Here is a 13,151-nt window from a genome sequence, read left to right as displayed (position 1 = left end):
GGGCCCACTTTCCTTACACAGGATGGTTAAGATGTTATTTTTTTCAAAATCACCAAGTTTCATCATAGGGAAATATATCAGGAATGGATTATAGGAACCATTTCTTTAGAAAGTAATCAAATTAAGCTATACGATATTACATTTAAAATAGACCACATTACAAGTGTCTTCTTATCCTTTATCACCATGGCTATAACCCCTTTTCTGCCATTTCTCAATCCTTGACTCCCTACCCTCGCCAACCCTATTCCACTTCAACACATACGCACCAGGTAGTTGTAGCTTTCAATTTCAGTCATTGTGTTTTTAGATATATTCTCTTAAACTTTAGTTGTTTTTCCTAAGCAACAGGAAAATCTTCTATGCTGTTTTGTATCTTCACTTTTTAAGAGCAGAGAACGTCTTCACATTATGAGCACCTACTTTATGCTAGGTACTCTGTTTTTCACTTTGCGTAAACCAACTCCTTTAATGAGGAAAAAAAGCAGTGGCCCAAAGTAGAAAAAGAGAAGGAAAAGCAAGAGGGATAGCATTGTGCCATTACTTTGTAATGTCTCTGACCATTGCCCTACTTTCTATATACTTAGCCCTGTTGGTACCAATCCACAATACCAAATAGTTGTGAAAAATACCTTAACTATTTAAATGTCTAGATGTCAGTCATTTTGTGAGATGTGAAAGCAGCTTATGTTTGGAGAATGGCCCTGGAAATAGTATAGGGATACTAATGCTTTTGAGAGTGTGTCATTCACAATTGTTATTTGTGTGTGTGTGTTCCCTTCTTAGTGGGCAGTAACTGAAAAAAGCTACTAACCTCTGGACTATTACAGTAATTATATTGTAATAGTAATAATAGACCAGAAGGGACAGCTAACTAACTACATTAGAAGCAAGCCTGGTCTGGTGTAAAATGTCTTCCACCTACTTGTGAAAAGAATCTGACAGTTTCCTTGGGCTTGGGATTCCGAAGAATGAAGGAGCCGTAGGGAAAGGAGGCTTGCTTGTTAGTCCTGCATATCAGGAGTCAGTAAACTATGACCTTAGGTCAAAAGTAGACATAGACCTGGGGTTTTTTTTGAGCTAAGATTTTTTTTGAAAAGTTGTTTTAAAAGAAAGTGACAGAGACTTTCTATGGCCCATTAGGCCTAAAATATTTCTAACTATAGAAAAACTTGCCATCCCTTGCATGTAGTCAAAGAAGATCTGTTTTATGTTTTCTATCACAAGCGTGGTGGTATACTATGAGCAGTTGATTATGAGAATCTTCCTCAGTGTTTGTAGCATTTTATAGAGTTATTCAATTTTAGGGGTTACGGAATCTTAGTAGATAATCACCTCTGTTTTTATTGACTCAGGCTCCTCTTATAAAGTACCACAAACTGGGTGACTTAGCAGAAATTTATTTCACAGTTTTGAGGGTCGGAAGTCCGAAATCGATATGTCAATATAGTCATTTCACTGTGAGAAAAATTCTGACCCATTCCTCTTCCTACCTTCTGGTGGCGCGCTGTCTTTGGCATAACTTTACTTGCAGATGCTTTACCCTGATCTCTATTCTCATGTTCACATGGCATTTTCCCTGTGTGCATATCTGTTTCTATGTCCAAATTTTGCCATTTTTATATGAACACAGCTGTGTTGGAGAGGTCACATGATGAGGAATTAAGCCTTCCTCCAGCAACCTGCACTAACTTGCCTGGCATGTGAGTAAGCCACCTGAAAGTGGATCTTGCAGGCCTCAGGGGACTTACATCTTGCAGGCCTCAGGCTAACATCTTGTCTACAGCTGAGCCAGGTCCAACTAAGCCCTCCAGGATTCCTGGTCACAGAAACTTTATGAAATAGTAAATGTTTGTTGTTTTAAGATACTAAGTTTTGGGGAAATAAGTTATACAGCAATAGTCATAGCACTTTTGTCCATTTTACCTCTTTTTTTCAGATCATTGCTTATTTATCTCCCACTAGATTTTTAGCAGAATTCATGTCTTAACTCACTTTCATAAGCCTTACAGAAGTTATAGTGATTTGAAAATATTTTTTAATTGAATGTGCTTGATACATATAAAGGCTAAAAAGCATCTGGATTGTACCTGTTGCTTCTGTTTACAAAAGTATAAATTGCCTTTAATATATTTTAAATAGATTTCCTTAAAAAGAATTGAATGTTTGAAAGATGGAAATGGAACAAAAATGTAATCAATTATTTGGGACTTAACATTTAACAAGCTCTAAATAAATAGGGGAAAGGCATCACAACCAGGAAAAACTGTTGGAATTTTAAGGAATTTACTGAGATAAAAACTGTCCTTTTTTGCTCATTTTTATTCTTTATTTCAAAATGATTTCAAACTTACAGATAAATTGGAAAAAAAGATATCTGTATGCATTTTGCCTAGATTGACGTATTAAGATTTTATCTCATTTGCATTATCATTTATGCTCCTTGTGCCCTTGCTTGCTCACTCTCTCAGTGCATGTGTGTGTAGATGTGTGTATGCATACATGTGTACATATAGGTATGTACATATTTTTTCCTAAAGCATTTATGGGTGTCTTATGTTCATAATAGCCCTGAATACTTAAATGTGTAATTCTTATTTCAGTTAACAAAATTCAGTATGTTTAACATTGATACTTTACAGTTTGTAATCCCATTTTTTAGTTGATCCAATAAGGCGTTTTATGTCATTTCCCCCATCCCCGATCCCCCATCTAGTACAGGGCTGTGTTTAGGATCATGCATTCAGTTGTGTGTCTTTAGTCTCTTTAACACTTTCATAGCCTTTCTTTGTCTTTTATATAGCATTGATATTTTGGAAGGGCACATCCTTCCCTCCCGTTTCTTAGTAGAATGTTTCTCATTTTGGGTTTCTTTGGTATCTCCTTGTGATTAGATTCAGAATTCTTTTAAGGGCTGTAACATATGATAACAGTATTCTAGTCAAAGGATTACTTAAAGCAAAATTTAAGTCAAACTTAATTTGAAAGAATTATTAGACATTGAAATAGAAACCAAAACCTGCTGTAGATTTAACTTCTTAGAAAATGTTTAAAATAAGAGAGTTTTCAATCCTTTACGTTACTGTAGATACAATATTGAATGGTTCAATTTCTAGAGTTTAAAAAGTCAAGAAATGGCTTGGTATTGGAGTGACCTTAGGCGGTTTTATTTAGCTTCATCATGAACTTGGCTCCCTAGAAAGCCATTGGTATCTTTCTTTGGAAACAAAGGCTTTTCTTCTAATGTATGCTAAATTTATTCAACAAACATTATTAAATTCTTACTATATGCAAGACACTGGAGTGGATCCTGGGAATAAAGGAAGAATATAATACAGACTTTATGTACTATGCTGTAGAAAGGAAATCAGAGAGGCTAGCATAACAGGATGGGAAGAGCTTCTGCTTAGAGACAATCTGTCAGTTGCACTGGAGTGGGACTTCCACAAGCTCCTTTCTGCCCAAAGGGAATTCCCTGTGGCTCTTACAAGAGTCACAGCTTTCTGTAAGAAAAACTTCTCCTACTGCTGATTTGCCATTTTTACCTATTCTGGTGCATTAAAAATGATTAAATCATAATGAATCGTGTAGGTAATCCCTTTAAGAGATTCAGTAATAAGATAGGTTTTTTCAATTTGTGTTTGAATTGTATTGTTGAAGTTGTGTTGTACTGTGTGAAATCACCAGGAATTCACTTTAAAAACTAATAATGCTAAAATCTTAATTATATATTTATTTATGCATTGCTCCTAACAGTATCATGCATGAACTCTTAAAACGTTCTCTTAAAGTGAAAAACATTTGTTAAGTCTAAAGGTAAAGTAACTTTGCTGCATCTTATGCTGTAACCACAATTAGCTCTTCATTCATTACTTCAGGTGGCAATTCATTTCATCTGAATATTAGTGCAATCTCAGCCACTCAACTTTGTGACTCTGGTTTCTATAGGGAAATGTCATTATACATTGACTGCCTAAAATACTATAATTCAAAATTAGAAATGAAATACTAATATGCTGAGACTGGGATAATTTCTAATAAGCATACCACTAAAGATAATTTCTGTTTTTTTCTAGAGATAACGTAGGGGAATGGGTATGATTGTATTATTGTAGAAGCTGTTCTTCATCTTTAACTAAAATTTATATTACCTGGGAAGACTGATATTTTCATGTAATTCTTAACATAAGAATAAAGAAAATGTTGGAGCTCTTCTATTCTAAATTCTATCTTATATTTTATTAATAATTAAATCCCAGGCCAAAGCAAAGAAGCTGTGGCTTTATAATGTCATTATATAAAAGTTACCTAGAGAACAGAAAGGAAACCTTAAACCTGATATAAGGTTGGGAAAGATCTTTTAAGTGATTCTAACATATCCTTGCCTCTGTTGGTAAATATCTACCAAAGAAATATATTATGAATAAATATGTATTTTAATCCAAATAATTCTGACATTCAAATAAGCTAATATTGACAATTTTCCTTCTAATAAAATTGAAAGGAAAGAAACACTGATACTTTTCATTTATGCAGTGTAAACGCAGTTAACTATAATACACAAAAACAATTTATTTTTCAAGCTAATTTAGTTGTTACACTGCCCTCAGTCCAACAAATACTATGAAGCATAAGGTAAGCACTGAATCTGATTATAAATGGAATGTAGGTTACTTAGGGCTTATTTCTTGTTTATATTGTTAATATTAAATAAGAATTGACTAGATTGTCATAAATTTTAAAGTTCCTCTGACTTTTCACAGAACTTCAAGAGCAAAATGCAAAGTGTTTTAAATTCCTTCGCATAGTAATATATAGTATATAAAATTGTCAGGTCATTATTTTAAAATCAAAACTGATTGAATCTTTAAAATTCTTTATAATATGCCTCCTTCTTCCCTCTCTTGCCTCCTATCCTGCTTCAGTCCACCTCAGACTTCATTTGTCAGCAACAGTAAACTTTTCGTTTCCTTGCTCACACATAACTGTCACAATACTGCCCAGTGGAGTAGCCTTTACCTTCATGTAACTGTTTAAATTTAAATTCACTAAAATTAAATCCAGTTCCTGTTGTACCAGCCCCTTATCAAGTATTTAGTAGCCGCAAATGACTGGCAGCTACTTTATGGGGACAGTGTAAGTATCATATATTTCCATCATTGCATCAAATTCTACAGTGCTTCCTTAGAAACCTCTGTTCTATTTTCTCTGCTCACAACTTTTCTTTTTAAAAAAGACCTATTTAAAGTCTGTTTATCCTTCAAGATTTATGTCAAGATTTTATATCATGTTATTTAATGTAAGAAACATCTCCATCCAGTCCTGTTAGTTCCCTATTTGTGAATTTGATATCTGTTACTATGGCATTGTGCCTCTATTATTGACACTTTACTATGTGAAAACTTAAGTTTACATATATGTCTTCCCTTCTAGACTGTGTACTTTTCAATTTCACCTTCCAAGTATTTCTTGAATACATCCACTTAACTCTAAATATCATACAAATAGTATAGTCTCAGCAATCAAACATCTCATTTTGTATTCTGGTACCTCCACTTATTCTCTCTGTGACCTTAGACAGCTTAATCTTCTCAAGACTTATTTTTTCATGTATAAGACTGAAATGGTAAACCAGGCATTCAACTTTGTGATTAAAGGTTGTTATGGACTGAATGGGTGTGTCCCTCTAAAGTTCATGTGTTGACAATCTAACCCCCATTGTGAAGGTATTAGGAGGTGGGGCCTTTGAATGGTCATTAGGTTATGAGGGTATTCCCCTCGAGAGGGCATTAGTTCCCTAATTAAAAAAAAAAATAACGCAAAGAGCGCTTTAGCTCCTTTCACCAATTGAGGATACACCAAGAAGACAGTAGTCTGCAACTAAAAGAGGGCTTCACCAGAACTCAACCATGCTGGCACCCTGATCTCAGACTTCAAGACTCCAAACTGTGAGATATAAATTTCTGTGATATATAAGTTTATGGTTTTACAGCAGCACGAACTAAGACAGAGGTCACATATATTATTAGAAAAGAACAGTAAATTGTACATTTTTAGATAAAAGTGCAGCAAAGAAGGAAAAAGCACATGATTGTAAAATGATGTAGCCTGTTTTTCTCCTTTCTGATATATTTTTAAATGATAAGCAATTGTACATCCAGTTTCCTCAGTTCTTTGAGTATCGTAAGTGGGACTCTCTAATAGAAGATATTTGGGGGCTAGACAAATGCCTATTTACAGTCTGAAGAATATTTCAGAATGTATTCTTACTAAAACATGCACTTCATAACAATATGATCAGCCATGAATCCAGCTATGCATGTGACATCTCTTAGGTATCTGCTGCCACTGCCTTAATACAAGCCCTCATGACTACATAACCCTTCTACTTACCTTTCCTTACTCAAATTCTCCGTATTTTAATCCATCCTCTGTGCCAAATTTACAAATCTTCATTTCTCCCTTGTCTGTTTTTCTATTTTCTAAGTTATTGTGCCAGTATGCGTTGACTTTAAGACCTTTGGAATCCTGGCTGTACCTTAACTGTCAAGCTGTTTACATAGTTTCTTCTTGTTTATATTACACAGGCAGATCTTTTTTACTGCCCCACTAATATGCCATGTTCATTCCTACCCCCTAGTTTTTTATTCCGTTGCGCTCCTCAACTGGAATTCCTTTTTTCTGCTTATACGTGACCTACCTGTATCCTTCAAGCTTCAACCTATGTCTCATCTTCATTAAGTTTCCATGGGTGTTAATTTTATATGATAGATTATTTTAGTTTTTGGACTATAACTTTTCTATACCTTATAATTTATGAATTGTCTTTGCTCAAATGTGTATACACATTGTCCTTCCATGTTACTATATTTCAAGTATTACATTATCTCTTCCTAGTTCCTGTTATCTAATTTATGTTAATGCTTTTGTAAGAATAGATATTATACTCTATATTCCATTTTTATTTGCCAGTGGTGAGCTCATGATTATTCTAAAAAATATTTTTTTTGCTAAATAGTATTTGTGAAAAATAAGAATGAAGACAGGCATGACAGTGTATAATAGTAATTTTCACAGGACTTTTGTTTTTGTTCATGAATGTTGTTTACTATTTATTTTGCATAGTTTGAAGAATAGTATTCCATTTCTCATACTTGCTTCATGGAGTATGAGATTGAACTTCTAAAAAGAAAGTCATGGTGAACACTTAATAACTCCCTCATTATCAGTTTATTCCTCAGAAATATCTCTCTGTTAGTATTTTCAAAGGCTCTTCTTTTAAAGATAAAAGGTAATCCTATCATGTTGTTGTTGATAGTTATGGAGTGATATGGAACTTGATATAATAATAACCCTATATGAATGAGTTGTTATTTTTTCTTGGCTGTTCTGTAGTATGTGGACATCATGAAAATTACCTTAACATTCAGCATTGTAGTAACTATATTAGGAGATATAAAAGATACACCTGCACCCCAAAGAATATTCTAATAGATATAAATCTGTTCTTTAATATGTTACTTTCTAAAGATAGTCTGAATTTCGTTTAAAACTCCATTAGTCTCATTCATATACATATGAATATGAATGTGTATGTATGTATATATAAGAAATGAAAATGTATATATGTATATAAGAAGTTCAAAAAGTAAAATATTTCTAATTAAATTGTAACGGACAATAAATTGTATAGTTAACTGAATCATGTCATAACATAATTGGCTGCCATTTACAGAGTGCAGTGCTAGCATGCAAGTGCTAAATTTTTCTCAGTCCTCACAACACAAATATTATCCCTAGTTTATAGATGAGGAAACTGAGATATAGAAATCCATATCTCTGTCAATCCATACGATAGACTAGATGGAAAAATCAAGTCTCTTAGGTCCAAACCAAGTCTTTTGACTTTAAAACTTGTCCTTTTAATTACTATGGCTAAATCCACTGCCTATGTAGTACTAGAGTTAAGTATTGTACTTTAGAAATACAAGGAAAGGACATTTTTCCATCCTAGTTCAAAAGATAATTTACAAGAGGCAAAGGGACACCTGCATGTGCTAGGCATCTGGGGCAGCATTAGGAAAGAGTGATTAGGCATGAATCAGTGTGGCATGTATAATAGAAATATGGAGATTTTCCCGGTGCTTTATTCATTAGTATTACCATTATCATTTTCAACAAGGAAGTAATAAGAGTTGTGGTTAGTGCTTTGTTAGATAAAAGGCATGGGCTTTATTTGGTCTAAGACTAAACTCTAGTAACTCTTACATCATTAGAGGTTGGGCTTGGTGACCTTGGGCAAATTCTTCAGTCTGAGCACTAGTTTCCTTACTGTAAAATGGGGAAAAGGCTCTAAGGCTGTTAGGTTTACAATATGGCCGAAATACCTGCAAGTCACCAGTGTTAGTTAATTATATTTCAAATGTGTTTCACTGGGAAAAGAAATTATGTAAGTAAAATTTCATGCTTCGTAGGTCAACATTTTTGTTAAGCACTGTTATGTTCTAGGCACTGTTCAAGGTGCTGATGACATGAGTGAAATGGTCTCTGTTTTCAAGGAATGCTTACCTTTTAGAAAATGGGGGGAGGGATACAAAAAGCACACACTACTTTAAGGTTAGCAGTGGTAGTTAACATAGTGGTAGGAATTACTATGAAGAAATAAAATGGGGCCTCCCCGGTGGCGCAGCGGGTTGAGCGCAGCACTGTGAGGCTGTCCACAGCCTCTGCAGTGCGGGTTTGTTCCTGGCCGGCAAGAATCCCACCTGGCGCAGCAGACCTCTCCTGTCGCGCCCCCTGCTCCCCTCAGCAGTGTATTTCGGTCCTTCTGCCTGTTCTGCTCCCCACTCTGTCTCTGGTGAATCCTCTCACCCTCCCACGCCTCTGGCCTGTACCCCATCTTTTGTATAAAAATAAATAAATCTTTAAAAAAAAGAAATAAAATGGAATAATGTAACAGAGTGACTGGGGTAGCTACATTTGCTAAATTATCCAGGAAAACCTCTTTGAGGTGACCTTTTGAGTGAAAACTGAATAATGGGTGAAAGAGATTCAAATCAGAAAAGAGCAAATGTAAATGCCTTAGCAAGATTGTATTTGACTGGTAACAATTAGATAAGAAGGCCAGTGTGACTGGAACATGGGAATAGAATAGTAGGAAGTGGTCAGAGGTTAGTTGGTATTATTTGAGTTTTATTGGCTAAGGTGAGGAACTTGGATTTGGGGTTTTGTCCTTAATACCAGTCCATTGAAAGGCTTTGTTCAGGGGAATAACATGATTAGGTTTGTAGGTGGAAAAGTCAGTGTAGGTGCTGTGTGGAACAGACAAGGAGATTCACACAAGGCATCTGCAATTAACCGTTGGTCATGGTGAGAAATGGTTACATTCCATATATATGATAGGTTGAATGTGTGACATAAAGGAAAGAGAGTCATCAAAGTCAGCAGAAATGTTTATTAGGGACTTGTCCTGATGTTCATGTTGGATACCAAATATATGAATTGACTAGGCAGCTGTGTTCCTTCCATCTTGAACAGTCATTCTTCATCACTTCTTCCCATTTTGGTGTTTATTTTTTTAAACTACCTGGTATAAAATTGTCATTCTAGTTTAAAGATAATTTGTTTTCAAACCATTTTTCAAGGTTTTGATTGCAAAATGAAAGAAAAGACTAAGCAGTATCAATTCCATTAAAATGGAGCTCATTGTTTTATCAACATTCCTGTGTATGGTCTTGTTTTTCATGTCCTTCTCCTAGCACACTAAAATGTACCACATAAAAGTTTCTGTAGTTCTAAACCACCCACTTTCCTTACTGATGTCTGGGTATGCTTTACTCCCTTACTGTTGGCTTCAACTTTGATGCCTAAAACACTCCCTTCAAGTCTTGAGATACTTTCTGTTTCATCTCCCCCAGAAGGTCTTATTGAAGAAAGTAATCTTTGACAAAGAGAACCATATACAGAAGCAAGGTTAACAGATTAAATATATAACTGAGCACTTACTCTCATGTTGGAATGGACTCAGAACTTTTTCCTACAGAAAATTCTAACTTTGCCTTCAGGTGTCTCCCTTTGTGTTAAGAGGGCCATCAATGAAGGCAAGAGTCCTGATTAGGGACTGCAGATCCATTACAGATGATTTACCCCATTATCTATTTGTCTAGTTTCTAATACATGTAATTTCACTCTTAATCAGCAATATGGAATACTTGTACTCCCCAAAGGTCACAAACTTTCTGTAATGGGTCTGTTATAAACTGAATGCTTGTGTTCCCCAAATCCTTGTGTTGAAACCTTTAATCCCCACTGTGATGGAATTAGGAGCTGGGACCTTTGTGATGTAACTAGGATTAGAAGAGGTTATGAGGGTTGAGCCCTCATGAATGGGATTAGTGCCTTTATAGGAGTCAAAAGAGAAAGTGTTGCCTCTCTGCTCTCCACCATTTGAGGATACTTCAAGAAGTCAGCCATCTGCTACTTAGAAGAGGGCTCTCACCAGAACCCAGTTATGCTGGTGTAGGGGCTGGAAGGGGCACAGTGCAGGATCTCTATGACTGGAGCAGATGGGATAAAGGAGAAGTCCTGGGAGCCCTCGGTGGCTTTCGCAAGCTTTTATTGGGATTTACTAGGTACACGGCAGACAGGGGTGCGGGGTGGGGGGGCCCGGGAGGCTGGCAGGCCTCCCTGCCTCCAGCCAGTCTTAACTTTCTTTGGGCTCTCTGGTGTTCTCTCATGGCCTCTGCCCCTTTTGCTCTTTCAGTCTCTCTCTTATTCTTCTGGTTCTGCTGGCGTCCCCGTGACACCACCCTTATAGGCCCAGTCTCTTAGCCCAGGTGTACCCACTTAGCATGCCCACACCCTACTCCAGGTGCCCGCCATCAGGCATGCATTCAGGACCACAAAGTTCCATCATCAATCCTAATGGTGGGAGGGCAGAAAAGCCTGATACTTTTTTTACCTTATCCTATAGCTGGCTTCCTGACTTTGGGCTTCCAGCCTTCAGAAATATGAGAAAGGGCCTCCCTGGTGGCGCAGGTGGTTGAGCACAATGCTGTGAAGTGGTCCACAGCCTCTGCAGTGTGGGTTCGATCCCTGCCAGCCGGCAAGAATCCCACATGGCGGCAGACCTCTCCTGTCTCGCACACTATATTTCCTCATGTATTTCCTCAGTCTGCATGTTCTGTTCCCCGCTTTGTCTCTGGTGAATCCTCTCACCCTCCCGCGCATCTGGCCTGTACCCCAGTTCTTGTATAAATAATCTTATTAAAAAAAAGGAAATATGAGAAATAAATTTCTGTTGTTTATAAGCGCTGTTTATAGAGTTTTGCTGTAACAGCCTGAACTGACTAATACAAGGTTATATGACACATGGCCTCTGGCACAGCTACCCACAGCTACCCAGTGTAAAAGCAGCTGTTGGCAACACAGAAATGAGTGAAAATAGCTGTGTTCTAATAAAACTATTTACTAAGACCAACTGTGGGTAGTTTTTGGTCCAGGAGCCATTGTTTGCTAAACTCCTGTAGGCCTTTGTTAGACACACCAATGCACTGTTCAGCTATCATCAAGTAACCTGAACTATAACATTCAGTTCTTGGGCTTCATTTTCAATTTTGTTTTTGTTAAAATTGTTTTTGTTTGTTTTAGGCAGGTGAACATACTAACTTAAGTCTGTATTATCTAGAATAGAAATGCTAAAGAGGAGGAATGTCCTCCAGTGGTTTCCAGGGAAATGTGTTTCAATTATGATGGCCAGTGCTGATCAGCTACATGAAAAAAAATATGGGGAATGGAAAAAGACAACCTACTGGACAGGACATGATAGAAATTATCCAATTTTACTTTCTTATATTTTGTATGTCATGCTGGTTTCTAATTTTATTCAACTATTACTCATTAAATGTCTTTTATGTGCTACATGTGGCACTAGGTAATTTCTCCTGCAAATACCCTTCCACAAGGTAAAAATGCCTAATATAAATGATTGGTGTCTGCTTTCCTGCATATATAACTCATTCCCTGGCATGTAGGAGATGCTCAGTATTTATGGCTGAATTACTCTCTCCTACTTTAAACCCATAAATTGTTATTATTTGCAAACTACTCTCTTATGGAGTCAATTAGCATGAATCAATGGATTAATTAATAAATAAAACAAGCCAAAGCTAAGCCAGCCATAACCAAGTTGATTTCAAATAGTCTTGGTGTCTAACAATTTTAAGAAGATTACTGAATTATCTCTGCCTTTCTCAGCTGCCACATACAGTAATGAAATATGTAAAGGAAAGTGGTTAAATTAAATAACTACACAAAATTCTTTTAAGAAAAGAAGTAAGAACTAAGTTGGGGGTTAGAACTAGGTAGATGGGTATTTGCTGGCCAATGAGACAAAACTAATGTTACTTTTGAGCACCTACTAAGTTTCTCTTTGTACTGGGATTTTTTTTTTAATAAAACACAAATTACTGTTATTTGTTCTTATATAGATACTGATCCTAAAAATGAAATAATCTATTTGAGGGAAACCCTATGTTCTTTTTGTATCAGAAATAAAATCTTAAGTCTAAGAGACTGATTGTTAATCATATGCCTTATTTATTTTGTCATATATAAGATTATACATTCACTTGTATTATTTCCCTTTTCCTTCCAATTGAGTCGCTCAACTATTATACCAGATGAATCTGACTCTGTTAATAAGTATTTATTTCTTTTGCACTATAGTCATTTTTTGTTTTCATTTGAATCTTCACAATGCTGGCAATAACCTGCCCTAATTGAGTATCAGCAGTCAATTTAAGCTTATTTGATAGATGGAAGGAATTTTTTTTAATGTCTTGTATGCCACACACCATACTGTTATCATCATCATTGCTAAGATTTGTTGAGTGAATGCTAAGTACCAAGTACTTTGCTAAGCACTTTACTTACATTATCTCATATATTTCTCATAACCATTCTTTGAAAACGATACTATTATTGTCCTCTGGGCAATTTCATTGAGAAAACTAAAACTTGTAGGTAAAGCTCAATATGCTTTGTTAGGTATCACAGTGAGTTGTGTTATGATCCCAGCCTCTCTTAACATATTTTCACATCTCATTGAATGTTTTCAAAATTGTACATGGTGGGCATTATATTATAGTTAA

At 35.9% G+C, this 13,151-nt stretch overlaps 1 protein-coding gene and 1 pseudogene across 2 annotated transcripts in view; both read left to right on the top strand.

Moving 5' to 3' along the window:
• HMGB1 (high mobility group box 1) overlaps positions 1 to 13,151 on the top strand; it is a 117,423-nt gene that overhangs the window by 11,489 nt on the left and 92,783 nt on the right. The gene's annotated exons all lie outside the window — the stretch shown is intronic.
• Positions 5,254 to 13,151, top strand: part of LOC119259718 (ATP synthase F(0) complex subunit B1, mitochondrial-like) — a 74,805-nt pseudogene continuing 66,907 nt past the window's right edge.

This window comes from Talpa occidentalis, unplaced genomic scaffold, assembly GCF_014898055.3.
Source record: "Talpa occidentalis isolate TD23 unplaced genomic scaffold, MPIMG_talOcc4v2.1 talOcc4.5, whole genome shotgun sequence".
NCBI classification, from domain to species: domain Eukaryota; kingdom Metazoa; phylum Chordata; class Mammalia; order Eulipotyphla; family Talpidae; genus Talpa; species Talpa occidentalis.
This window is presented reverse-complemented; position numbering and strand designations above follow the sequence as displayed.